At 35.2% G+C, this 12052-nt stretch overlaps 1 long non-coding RNA gene across 1 annotated transcript; it reads left to right on the top strand.

Moving 5' to 3' along the window:
- Positions 1-417: 417 nt before the first annotated feature.
- LOC308191297 lies at positions 418-8736 on the top strand. The gene is made up of 3 exons (XR_013947877.1): positions 418-1577; positions 6689-6759; positions 8125-8736. It is a non-coding gene; the product is annotated as an uncharacterized lncRNA (long non-coding RNA).
- Positions 8737-12052: the final 3316 nt, after the last annotated feature.

Raw genomic sequence — 12052 nt, 5'->3', positions numbered from 1 at the left:
AGAGAAGTGTGCCAAAGTCTTTCCTGCGATGATTTGCATTGCCGTCTAATTACTAATTACACTGAAATCTCTGTAAATCCTCTATAAAATAGTACCCAAATAGACCAAGTTAAATAACACATTAGAAATTCTTAGAGCCTTCTTTTGATTATGCATTTGGTTATTAGTTGTTGTTTTTAATCCCCAGAACACTGTATCTTGTTGACTCAAATTATTTAATAACCAGCTACAGTTCTTTTAGTATGGTTATAATTGTGCTACAGTTCTTTTAGTATGGTTATAATTGTTTGAATAATCTTTAAGATTGCTTTTTATTACTTCATTTATGTGTAGAGCTGCATACATTCTTAGTGTTCATCATAAAATCTGAGCTAGTAATTCCTAAATGAAATATTTGTGCGAACATAGAATTAATATTTCAAATACAGCCAGATATTTAACTTCTGTTTTGTGTGTGTGTGTGTTTATTTGTTTGTTTGTTTGTTTTACAATCCTTTCTTATTTGTCTACATTCAGAAGAGTGAAGTTTTTCTGTTTTCCAACTGATACTTGTGAAAATAAGAAGCTTTGCATCTACATATTTCGATACAAATCAGTGAGAACATTAACATCAGAAATGTTTTAGAGGCTTCTAATAAGTAGTCATGCAAGATTTTAACATCAGCTTCATTTTAAGCAGAAATTCAGGGATGAAAGGGCTTATTCTCAAAGATCTGAAGCTAAATGCAAATTTTGTGCTTTCTTGGATTGGCAATGTGAAGAAATTGGAAATGAGGACTCTGAAGAAGTATAACAGAAATGTAGAATATCCTACTGATACGTTCTTTGGTACTGACTTGAACTGGCTCAGAAGGAAAGAAACAATTAATTATTTTGTAACTGAAATTAAAAAATGATCAGAGAAAAACCACACTTTTCATCATCTTATTTATAATCTGAAGGTACATGTTCATAAAACTTTCAAAAATCTGTTTCACAAATTTTCATATGAATTTTTGTTTTTCACTGATTGGTAGATGTTTCTTATTTAGTTAGTTACTTTTTTTTTCCTGCCAGAAAAGGCAATCGTACTCAGTTGTTTCTGTTAGCAGACCAGTTACACAATGCAAGCAATGGTAAAACAGTGAATTTACAAACATGAGCTAAATGTTGTATGAAAACTAAGAAAATAACTTCCAGAAATAAATACTGGCTTATCAATGGTGACATCCACCCTGACTTTCTTCAGAATGTTTATGTGCTTGTTTGTTGTTTGTTTTTAGTGAATCTCCTGATTATTTCCACCTTCTAGGCATTTTATAAGCTTGCTAAGTAGTTTTGGTACATGTGAACTAGATTTTTTTAATTATTATTTTATTTTTTATTTTTTTACAGGAAAATTGATGTGCATGCTTCTTTCTAAATCTAGTTACATATATGTATTTTAATGCCCCCCTCCCCTCCTCTCCCCCCCATCCCTTTTTAGTCCATCAGAGCTTTTTGGAGATGGGGAATACTTGGCTGTCTTCCCAACCTCAGTTTGGATATGAATTAAAATCCACCGAAGTCCATGAGAGGCTTTTCTCTGATTTCTGCAGGTACTGAATCATGCCACTAATTCTTTGAAGAGTATCACAACATAAGCAATTAAATTTATATTGAAAACAAAAGATTTATCTCACAACTACTGTTATATTTTCAGTAAAGAAATAATTACATGTTCATCACAAAACCTATAATTTAATTGCAGAGCAGTGTAATTAATTTATAATTTAGTTACCCAGATTTAAAAAAAAAAAAAAAAGGATCTTTAGATCTGATTTTGCTGCTAAGATTGTTGGATGAGAAGTAATAAATACAGAAGTAGAGTTTTCTGTGGTAATTGGACTGTATGAAAAGAAAAACTTTACTGCAACTGCTTGCATTGTTATATGGGTGAGGCTAACTAATTTCTAAAGGTTAATATCTCGAAATGGCCTCAGTTACTTTCTTGAACCCTGAGTCTTGGTAAAGACTTCAGAGGGAAAGACTTCTGGATATATCCAATATAATGGCTATATCGTAAGTCTGAAAGCTGCTTTGCAAGAGGCTACCAAAAGATGATCTGGAAAAGTATAGCTTCAGCTTTTTCTGTCAGAGTCTTACCTGAAGTTATTTGATTGTCTGTGAAAAATAAAAGGGGCTCTGGGCACTAATGAATTTGGTCCTAAAGACTGATGCATGTTCAGTGGTTGAGAAATTAAGTCACTGTCCAGAAAAATTATTTTGCCTACTGCCAGGCTTTCAAATAAACAGAGGATTTTGGGAACAACCTGACAGAAACTCCTGAATGACAAGTCAGAGGACGATTAATGGGTGAATTAAGACACATGAAGCCAAACAGCTCTCCTGATTACTCCTATAGAGACATGAAAAGGCATCTCTCTGCAAGGTTTTGTGGACAGAAGCAAATTTGTCCTGCTTGTATTGCCAGATATATTAAAGCTGATTCTACACTAAAAGCTGTGGGACTGTGGACTTAGGATCAGGTCTTTAGCCTGAAGTGAAGTCTGTTGATATTTGATGCTTCAGAAGCTTGTATATATTTTGTTGCTCTTCGGATTGTCTACATCTACTTAAAGTATTAAAAATACAACCTGCTGCCTCCTTGTAGTATGTCCCTGTCTAATTTTTGGGTATTGGTATTTTGGGTTTTGGGAAGCACAGAATGGAATGAAAAGTGACAAAACTGAAACTCAAACCTTCCTAAATTTCAGAATAGTCTATGGCTAGAAGAAATATGCATGCTTTTTCTGAGAGAGAAAAAGAGAGTGAAAGCATACATGCATACATGCATGTATGTTTTGTTGACAGTTGTTTCTAACTCTGAATGGTAGGTAGGCCAGCCCTATCAAAATATTAAAAACACCGTATGAAAGTAAAATATGCTTCCATTTTCTCTGAAATTCTGCTTAGAGATATATTACTGAGACAGTTAAAAATCATCTATGGACAAAATACAACAATCAGTGCATTATCCTTAGCTTGATTTTCAGATCAGTTTTTCTCAAATTACTACAAAGGCTGAATTTCTTATTCCAGGCTTACAATTGTATGTAAAATAAAGTAAGATCAAGTACTTAAATGTTGCTATTAGAGCGATCTGTCCTTTTATCCATGCTGGTCATTTGATTTCACTACAAAATCCATGAGAATTTTCTTGACAGACATTGTTCACTTGGCAATTTATTTAACTAATGTAGATGATGATAGATTTCTTAAGACTGAAATGGAACAACATCCCTCAAAAGCTGAACACTGTCATTTATTGAGTGGTTATTTGAAGACTAAACTTTAGCCATGGTGTGGGTAACTTCCTATGGACTTTAAGCAATGCAATTGCAACACTAATACTCCATAAACACATAATAAGGACTGGGATAAACAGTGGTCTGACTTTGAAGTATTTTCCAGAGTATTGGCAATGAGGGAAATACAGTTCTGTCACAGGATGTACCTTAGAGCTTTCCAGTCCTGTATGCCTCCAGTTGAGAAGAAATAACACAAATAGTTTTGTGTATTCAACTCAGTTTCCATGTGAGAGGGGGTTTGATTATTGCTCTTTGAAGTTGTGGCAGGAAGAGGTGAAATTTGAAAATGAGAAAAATGCAGGGAAAAGACAGTTTTGAGGTTTTAGCGTTAAGAAATCAAGGTAACCTGGACTCAGAAGATTTGACTTTTAGTGCTGGGCTCTGACAGAGGCTTACAGAGTGGCTTTTATCAGCCACATTTTCCCTTCAGCTTCTCTACTTTCTCAATGTAATAACAGTGCTGTCAGCTTTGTACAAGGGAGAACTCCTCTGAGACTCAACTCTTTTGAGATTAATTACTGAATATATAGCAAGGAGATCTTGTTAAAAGGAAGGTAAAAAAATCTTTTTAGAAGAAAATTAGTGACAGGGACATGGCAGATTAAGAATAAGGAGATAAGTGAAAAATGAGACTCAGTTGTGAATGTGATAATACAAACTGGGAAAACGAGTGGCCATTACAAAAGGTTTGGGAAGGAGTGAGTGTGAAGGAAGAGTGAAAGTGAAAACTTAGGCAATTAACATGAGAACTCAGAAAAAGGGAGAAATAATGGGGAAGGAAAGACTGATGAGAGGGAATATTACCAGTTTTCCAAACCTAAGAAAATGAGAAGAAAAGGAAATAGGAAAAAGAGTAAAATCAGTAAAAAAATTGAATGAAAATAGTGAAAGTTAGAAAATCAAACAAATCCCAATTTTTGTGAAAAATGTTTATTTAAAACTGCCTTTTGAATGGTAAAAATAGCAATATATGTTGTATTAGGTACGTGAAACCCTTCAAAGTCACTATAGATAAGGAGTAAAATGAGACAAGCTGTCCAATATGAGAACGATGCACATCATTCTATCATTACAGAAATATAAGAAGTGGAGATAACTTTTTTTTTCCTTTTTTTTTTTTTCTATGTTTAGTTATCCTGAATTTTGTAAACTGTAAAATGTAAATAACAGTACAGTTAATTTTTTCCTTTGGAGTACATTATCTTCCACTTGATTAGTTTGGAGCACTATGTTTCTTTTTATGAAAAATGTCTTAAATATAAAACATAATTTGGGAGAAGCAATCTCCAGTAGGGTGCTGTCACTGACATGAATAGGTAACATTCTGTATTGCAATGAAAGTCTCTGTGCTTCTGGGAAATGTGTTGTGATAAGTCAATAACTGTGCAGAATGACCAGGTTTGACCATACTATTTAGTGGTATAATGGAAACTAATTTTGGCATGTTTGAAAGTAGTGTTGTATATATGACCTAGCTGTGACCAGGGGCTGCCTAATCTTGAAATTTTTTCCTGCCTTCCAACTGTCTACAGCATAAATTTAAGTCTTATGTTGACTTAAGTCTTACCATGGCTCATTGGTTAACTAGTAAGTGAATAATCAGACAAAATATAACCAGAAGATTTCTGTGATTATTTTTTATTTTTTGATTTTTGATTTAAAGAGCCTCTAATTTCATTGTTTTCATGGTGAAAAGGACACCCTTGCTTAGGACTTCTCTGTCCTTTTTCCTGCTTCTGCTTTGAGGCCTTTAAAATTTGTCACTACTAAAGTTGTTTTCAGACCAAACTAGAAATCACTTTTTCTTTTTCAAGGTTTCTCTGCTTCATCACAAGTGCCTATTTATATGATCATTTTTGGGTGCCTGTGCAAATATTTTTCTCTTGTTGTCTATGGATTTCTGTCCTTACCCCATCATGTACCCGTGTGGAGTATAGCTAGCTTTGTCTGTCAGTGACCTTGGTCTTCCTAGGTACATTAGCTTCAAAGTTCTTGTGTGAGATAACACCTCTTACTGAAACCAAGTGACAGTTATGTAAAACGCATATAAAGACTGCAAAATCTTTTTTCACTGACAAACATTTACACTGCTTTCCCATGTCTTTTTTAAAATGGTGTTGGTTCTACTTTTTGATAAACATTTCTATGTGATGACCTGTAAAGCATGAAAATAGTGAGTCCAAATGTCTGGTAAACAAATTTCCACAGCTATACTTAAATCATTTTGCCTTGATCAGCAGATCTTATAGTTGGCTCTCAGTGTTCCTTTAATGCCTTTATTTATTTATTTATTTATTTATTTATGTCTTTGCTTATACAGTGGAAGTTGAGGTCCATATTTTGCATGGCTAATTTCTGACTAATATCTGTGCTTGCAGACTATAGAATATTGTGACTGAGATATGCCCTACAAAATGACGAAGAAATCTGGGCCCAAATAATAAAGGATGGTGAGAAGTACAGTTGTTTAGCCCACATTCCATATATATATATGGAGAAAAAAAATATATATGGGAAAAATCTTATCGTTATTTTCACTGAAATGTTTTGAAATCTCATACATTAATGAAAAATCAACAATTACAGTGCAAAGATACAAACCATCTAAGAGTAGAATTACTACCTGTGCTTATTCCTTTAGTTAATTTATTTGAATACTGCATGCAGTTAATTGCTTCAGTACCAGATTTAATAAGAAACAAATGCATGCAAACACATGAATGCAAGTCTCTGTAATAGATCTCCATGTTTTTGTGAGTTAAGTGTGGTAGTACAATTATTACTAAGAAATTAATTCATCTGCAACTTCATGGAGTTGGATTTTAGCAAAGTTTTCAAGACTTCTCTACAGAAAGTAATGTGTTCATTGACAATAATGGGTTGAATTCTGCACTTTCTTAAGCTTCTCTTCAGACAACTGCCTGGCAGTTTAATAATGATGGGATATTATTTCATGTTCTGCTCTAATATTTTTAACACCAGCATTTCTAATGATTGTCTTTTGTAATCACTTCGTGAATAGTTTTCCTGCCAAATAAAGCTTTTTCTTTCCTTTCTTTATTGTTTTCTTTTGAAATGAATTTTCTTTCTTTGGCTGTTCAGAATAATTCACATAAATTAAAAAGTTATTTTTAACTTTCAAAACAGCAGGTACATTTGTTGAATCCTCTTGCATGTTAGCCAAATGATCTTTACTTGTTCAACAATAAAGAAAAGTTTATTTTGCTTTACCTTTATAATATTCTTCTTAGAGAGACAATGGAAGATTTAATTTCACTTTACAGATCAGTTCAAATTATTCATATGAACTGATATAGGGCCATTCTCAAGTCTGAATATTTTCCCTATTTTTTTTTCAGGGATTACTTATTATATGGATCTTTGGTGGTAAATATTCATCTGCTGCCTGCAGAACCAAGGCCTCACACAGGTGTGTGTTCTCTAGCCTTGCTTCACTTTTGCACCTGGTATAGCTGATAAATTGTTGGGACCTCTGGAAAAAGGCATTAGTGTCAGACAATAAAAGATTCAAACAAGGAGCCTAGACAAAAGGGTAGATTCTCTGTATGGGAGATCCAATCCTGCTTTGAATGAAAGAAAACTGATCAGTACAACAGTCCAGAGTGACTAAGAACCCCTTTTTCAGATTTTGGCATGGAGATTTAAACTGTGTTAATCTCTTTAACATTAATAGAAGTTTAAATCTTTGTGCAATTTCCAAAAGTATTTTCCTTAACTCTCCATTATTATATCAAAGAGAGGTGAGAAAACATATTTGAACACTTTAGTGTTGACCAACTTTCCTGTTCTGAAGTTCACTTGCCTAGGTGACATTTTCCCTTACCAGCAATTGTGTTTGGTTCTTTCAGCCGTGCTCAGAAGACAAGTCCTCATAAACGTTGCTAAAGACCAGTTTATGTATGAAAATATGGTCAAATTTCTAACTCCATTTTTAATTTGAGTTTTGGAGAGTGGACAAATGTCAAGTGGAATGTCCACTAGAAAGGCAGTATTAAGGAGCTGTTCCAAGTTCTAACCAGATGTGAGACTTTCTGTTGCAATCAATAACAAATCTTTCAAAGGTATGAAAGAAAGGCTGGGTTGTTTTTGTAGCCATAAAGACTTCTAAATTTAACTTGCATGTCTATGAAAACTCACATTGGAAATAATATTTACTTTATTTTTTATTTTTATTTTTTCCCTCTGGGAGACATGTATCCTGCCTATTTTTTACTTACTCCAACCATGACTATTCTTTGGATATGCTTGCACTGGGAAAAAAAAAAAAAACAAAAAAACAACAAACAGAAAAAAAACAGTGGAAGAAGGAGGCACGCTTATTGTAGCTTTACCACTTTGTATTGGTGCAAAAGCATGGGTTACTACAGGTAAACTATGCATCTATAGTCCTTTAGTGCTTTGTTACTTGTACAGTCTTGCCCTCTGAGAAGTGTGTCTATCTCATCCAACATATTCAGATTATGTCTCGATTTTGCAGTTCTGTCTCTATAGCCTCTGCTTTCTCCCCCTTTTATTTTTTCCTCTCTGACTGGACTACAATTGCAAAGTCAAAAAGCATAGATCCTGTGTCATATTGATTGGCTCACATTTGACCTTCTTAGATTTGCATTAAGCTCCTTCTACAATAACATTACCATGTATTTATCTGACCTCATTTCTCTTCATGTTCCAGTAGTGATGAAGGTCTAAATTTTGTTTCTGTTTCACAGTATTTATCTTAATATCTCACCATATTTTTACATTATTTCTCACATAATATTTTTTTCTTATACAGGCTTACCTTCATCTAAGACCATCTTTAAATGTCAGACAATACTTCAAGAACTGAAAAAAAAAAAACCCTCCTGTATGTAAAACATTAATATTAAAAATCTACATTATTTGTGAAAGACTGTAATTGTACTGCTATGCTTTTGGTTTCTCCTTTGTAAGCCATTGCATTTCCTCGGTATGATCACTGTGAGCACTGGAGAAAAGAAAAATGGACAAAAACTGAAGACTGGCTGATTAAGTTAAACTTCTAAATCTATATCTAAACATCTAGAAATGTATCATAGTTTTTAAAGCTGAGGAGCCATGCTTGAAGTCACTGGAGCACAAAACAATCTTGAATTCAGTCCCATTTGATTTAAAGTCTCTTATATTTAGCAAATGAATATTTAAGATCTCTCCCTCCCCCCAGTGAATGCTGATCTCTGATTCTTCTAGAAGATGTACTTATGCGGTGTTACTTATCAAAAGAAAAAGAATCAAAATAATGTTATTGAGCAATATTTTCAGTGTTTTTGTTGTTGTTTTGTTTTGTTTTCAGAAATGATGCTTCAGTGGTCTTCACTGATATTAAATGAATGAATATGTTTCATGGATTATTTTGTTTGGCTCATTCAGTAAATAATAATTATAACAGTGCTTTTCTCCTTGGTATATTTGTCATGTATGGAGGTATTTGCATCAGGGAGCAGCACATTCACTTTGAAACCCACAAGGCACATTATATTCAATCTTCTAATACCCATGTGTTGTAATGGCAGCCCAAGTTTAGGCTGCCCACAGAGCACATCTGCCTTTGCAGCAAGTGCTGCTGGGATCCCACCAGTGAAGAACCATGATTTTTTGTTGTCTGGCACTGGCCAAAAGATGTCACAACATGAGAAAGTAGCTGGATGGTCCTTTTGGTTTGTGCAAAGGCTGTATAGGTACCCCCATCTGTCTGCCTTCTGTCATTTCCATCATGTCCTTGATACTTCTCATTCATCCATGAATATGGACTTACGTGAAGTTGGTGTACATGGCTAATGAGTTTAAATTCAAAAGAGTGCTCAGATCAGCATTTAATAGGCAGCAATATGTACTCTCACATTCATATGTTTAACGCATATGTCTTGTGATAACTTTTTAGTGAATTGTGTATGGTATAATTATAGGTCATAAAGTGAAGGAAAAATAATGTGGAAATGAAGTTTACAGTTGATTTTCAAAGTTCTTACATACTTATAAGTTCAGAAACAAAATTATCTGAACCTGTGCAGTGTTTACTTTTATTTATTTATTTATTTATTTATTTATTGAGAAGTTGTTGCTTGGGAAAGTTATTTTTTATACGTTTTGATAAAAGTTTAGCTAAAAATAAGAAATTGTGCCATGAAACTAATTATGTTCTAGGGAGCTGTTTATTCCTGCTGTCCATACAGCAATGGAGCCACAAGAAGCTTATAAAAACATGAAGTAGATAAATACTAAGTGCAAAAACTCGGGGCAGAAAATAATTTTCTTTTTAAGAAAAGGACTTAGCAGGGACAGAGTAAGCTGTCTTCTTGAAAGCAGCTTGTCTCATTATTCTATATCTAGGTGAAGATGTCTCAGGCCAGACTTTACATTAATGTGTTTTACTTGCAGAAACATTTAATAGACCCATGCAAGTTACAATTGGAACACTTGCACTGTTCTTACAGCTTTTAAAATCCTATTTGAAGGAACATTCTAGCATTAATTTAGCTGCAAATCATATGTTGCTCTTCACAGTTCTAGTTCATATACAACCTCCTGGGTGGGGATTTTGACTATTTTAATTCTGTATTAAAACTTCTGCAAAGAGTTTTTGGATAAGGGTAAGTATCATATTTTTTTTCTGGAGCTGTTACTGCTGTATTAGCTAAATGTTCAAGATGTGTTTAAAAGGAATTACTCAAATTTCAGTTTGATCAAAGCTATCAATACAACGTCAAATGTCTGTATCAGCCTACAATTTCATTCTCTGTTTTTAATGAGTTTGGGCCTTTCTGAATAGATCAAATAAGAAATTTTCGTCTAGGTTGCTTCAAAGCAAGATGTTCATTATTACACGGATTCAGTGACCACAGAATTACATGTTGGAAAGGATCCTGGATGTAGTCTCATCCACCCCGCATGGTTAAAGCAGAGTCAACTGTGCCAGGTTGCTCAGGGACACATTCAGTCCAGTTCTGAATATTTATAAGGATGGAGAATCCACCATCATTTTGGGTTGCAGTGTTCAGTCATGCTTACAGTAAAATAATATTTCTCTTATGTTTAAATGGAATTGCATTTTTTCCCCAGTTTGTATGTCCAGTGACTCTTGTCCTGTAAAGTGCAGCACAGACGAGTTTTGCTCCTTCTTTACTTCCCAGCATCAAGTATTTATACGCATTAAGATCCCCCTTGAACCTTCTCTTCCTCAGACTGAAGTCCCAGCTCTCTCGACCTTTCTTCTTATGAGATGCTCCAGTCACTTCATCGTTTTCCATGAACTTTCACTGGACTCTGTCCAGTATGTCCATGTCTTTCTTGTACTGGGTGGTTCAGAACTGGGCACAGCACTCTAGGTTTAGCCTCACCAGTGCTGAGTAGAGGGGAAGGATCACCTCGCTTCACCTGCTGGTGATGATTTGCCTAATGCAGCCCAGCCATACGATCAGCCTGTTTAGCAGCAAGGGCACACTCCTGGCTCTTGTCCAACTGGGTGCCCACCAGGACCCCCAGGCCCTTTTCTGCTAAGCTGCTTTCCAGATGGGTGGTGCCCAGCCTGGTACCTGGGGTTGTTCTTGCCCAGGAGCAGGATTTTGCCCTTCTCCTTGTTGAACTTCATGAGGTTCTTGTCAGTCCATTTGTCCAGTCTGTCAAGGTCCCTCTGGATGGCAGCATGGACAAGTTCCCTTTTCTTCAGGCATTTTCTGCTTGTGTTTTTGTTGCCAGACATCTCTCTGTGTGTATGACAACAGCACACATGCAGATCTATAATACTTAAGGATGCTTAAGTTGGCAAGTTAGAGCTCTGTCATGCATGCAGTTCAAGCTCTAACTGCCTTCACTGAATGAGAGTGAGAACCTTTAGCACTGGAGGGAGTGTTTGTGTCCTTGTGTTTCATGCCACAGTGTAGTGGAGAGAGTACGTTTACGGGTTATACACCATGTAGAATAGAAACAGAGAGATGAAGTTTTACAGCTTCATTAATATTTCAAGGAAAACAAGAATGCAGTTTCTGTTTTCTTAAAATGACATGGCATTTAGACAGTGCTGCAGTGGCATAATTCTCCTGCCTTATTTGGCTTTTGAAGGTTAGGAAACATGAAATAAATAACTCTAAAACAAAAATTGTGCTGTTAGAAGAAGCAGTAACCTTCCCGAAAATTCCTATGACAGTATTTTAGCTAAATACTAGTCACCAGTGATATTTAAAACTGTTGAATGAAGTAGTCCATGTCGAATACCCTTTCCTCCTATGATAGTCATCATTTATCATGTTTTGGATCCTGCAAAGACCTACCACCTGTGTATATCTGGACACTTGCTGTCTAAGCAGATGCACAACTGATGCATGTGTTGATCTATGTGTGTAAATCTTTTCAGTGTGGAAAAAGAAAATGAAACCTTGTTATTCTTAAACTCAATAGCAAAAGTCTTATTGGACTGAGTGTAGCCACAATTTTGTCTTCTGTATCCTCTATGGAACCAACTATTTTCAGTAATTGCTAGAATCATAGAATCATTGAATGGTTTGGGTTGGAAGAGACCTTAAAGATCATGTAATTCTAACTCCCCTGCCATGGGCAGGAACACCTTCCACTAGACCAGGTTGCTCAAAGCCCCATCCAACCTGGCCTTAAACACTTCCAAGGAGGGGGCATCCACAACTTCTCTGGGCAACCTGTTCCAGTGCCTCACCACCCTCATAGCAAAGAAT

This window comes from Anser brachyrhynchus (genome assembly GCF_964034855.1).
Source record: "Anser brachyrhynchus genome assembly, chromosome: 2".
NCBI lineage: Eukaryota > Metazoa > Chordata > Aves > Anseriformes > Anatidae > Anser > Anser brachyrhynchus.
Note: the sequence above shows the minus strand (reverse complement) of the source record. Positions and strands in the feature narration are given on the sequence as shown.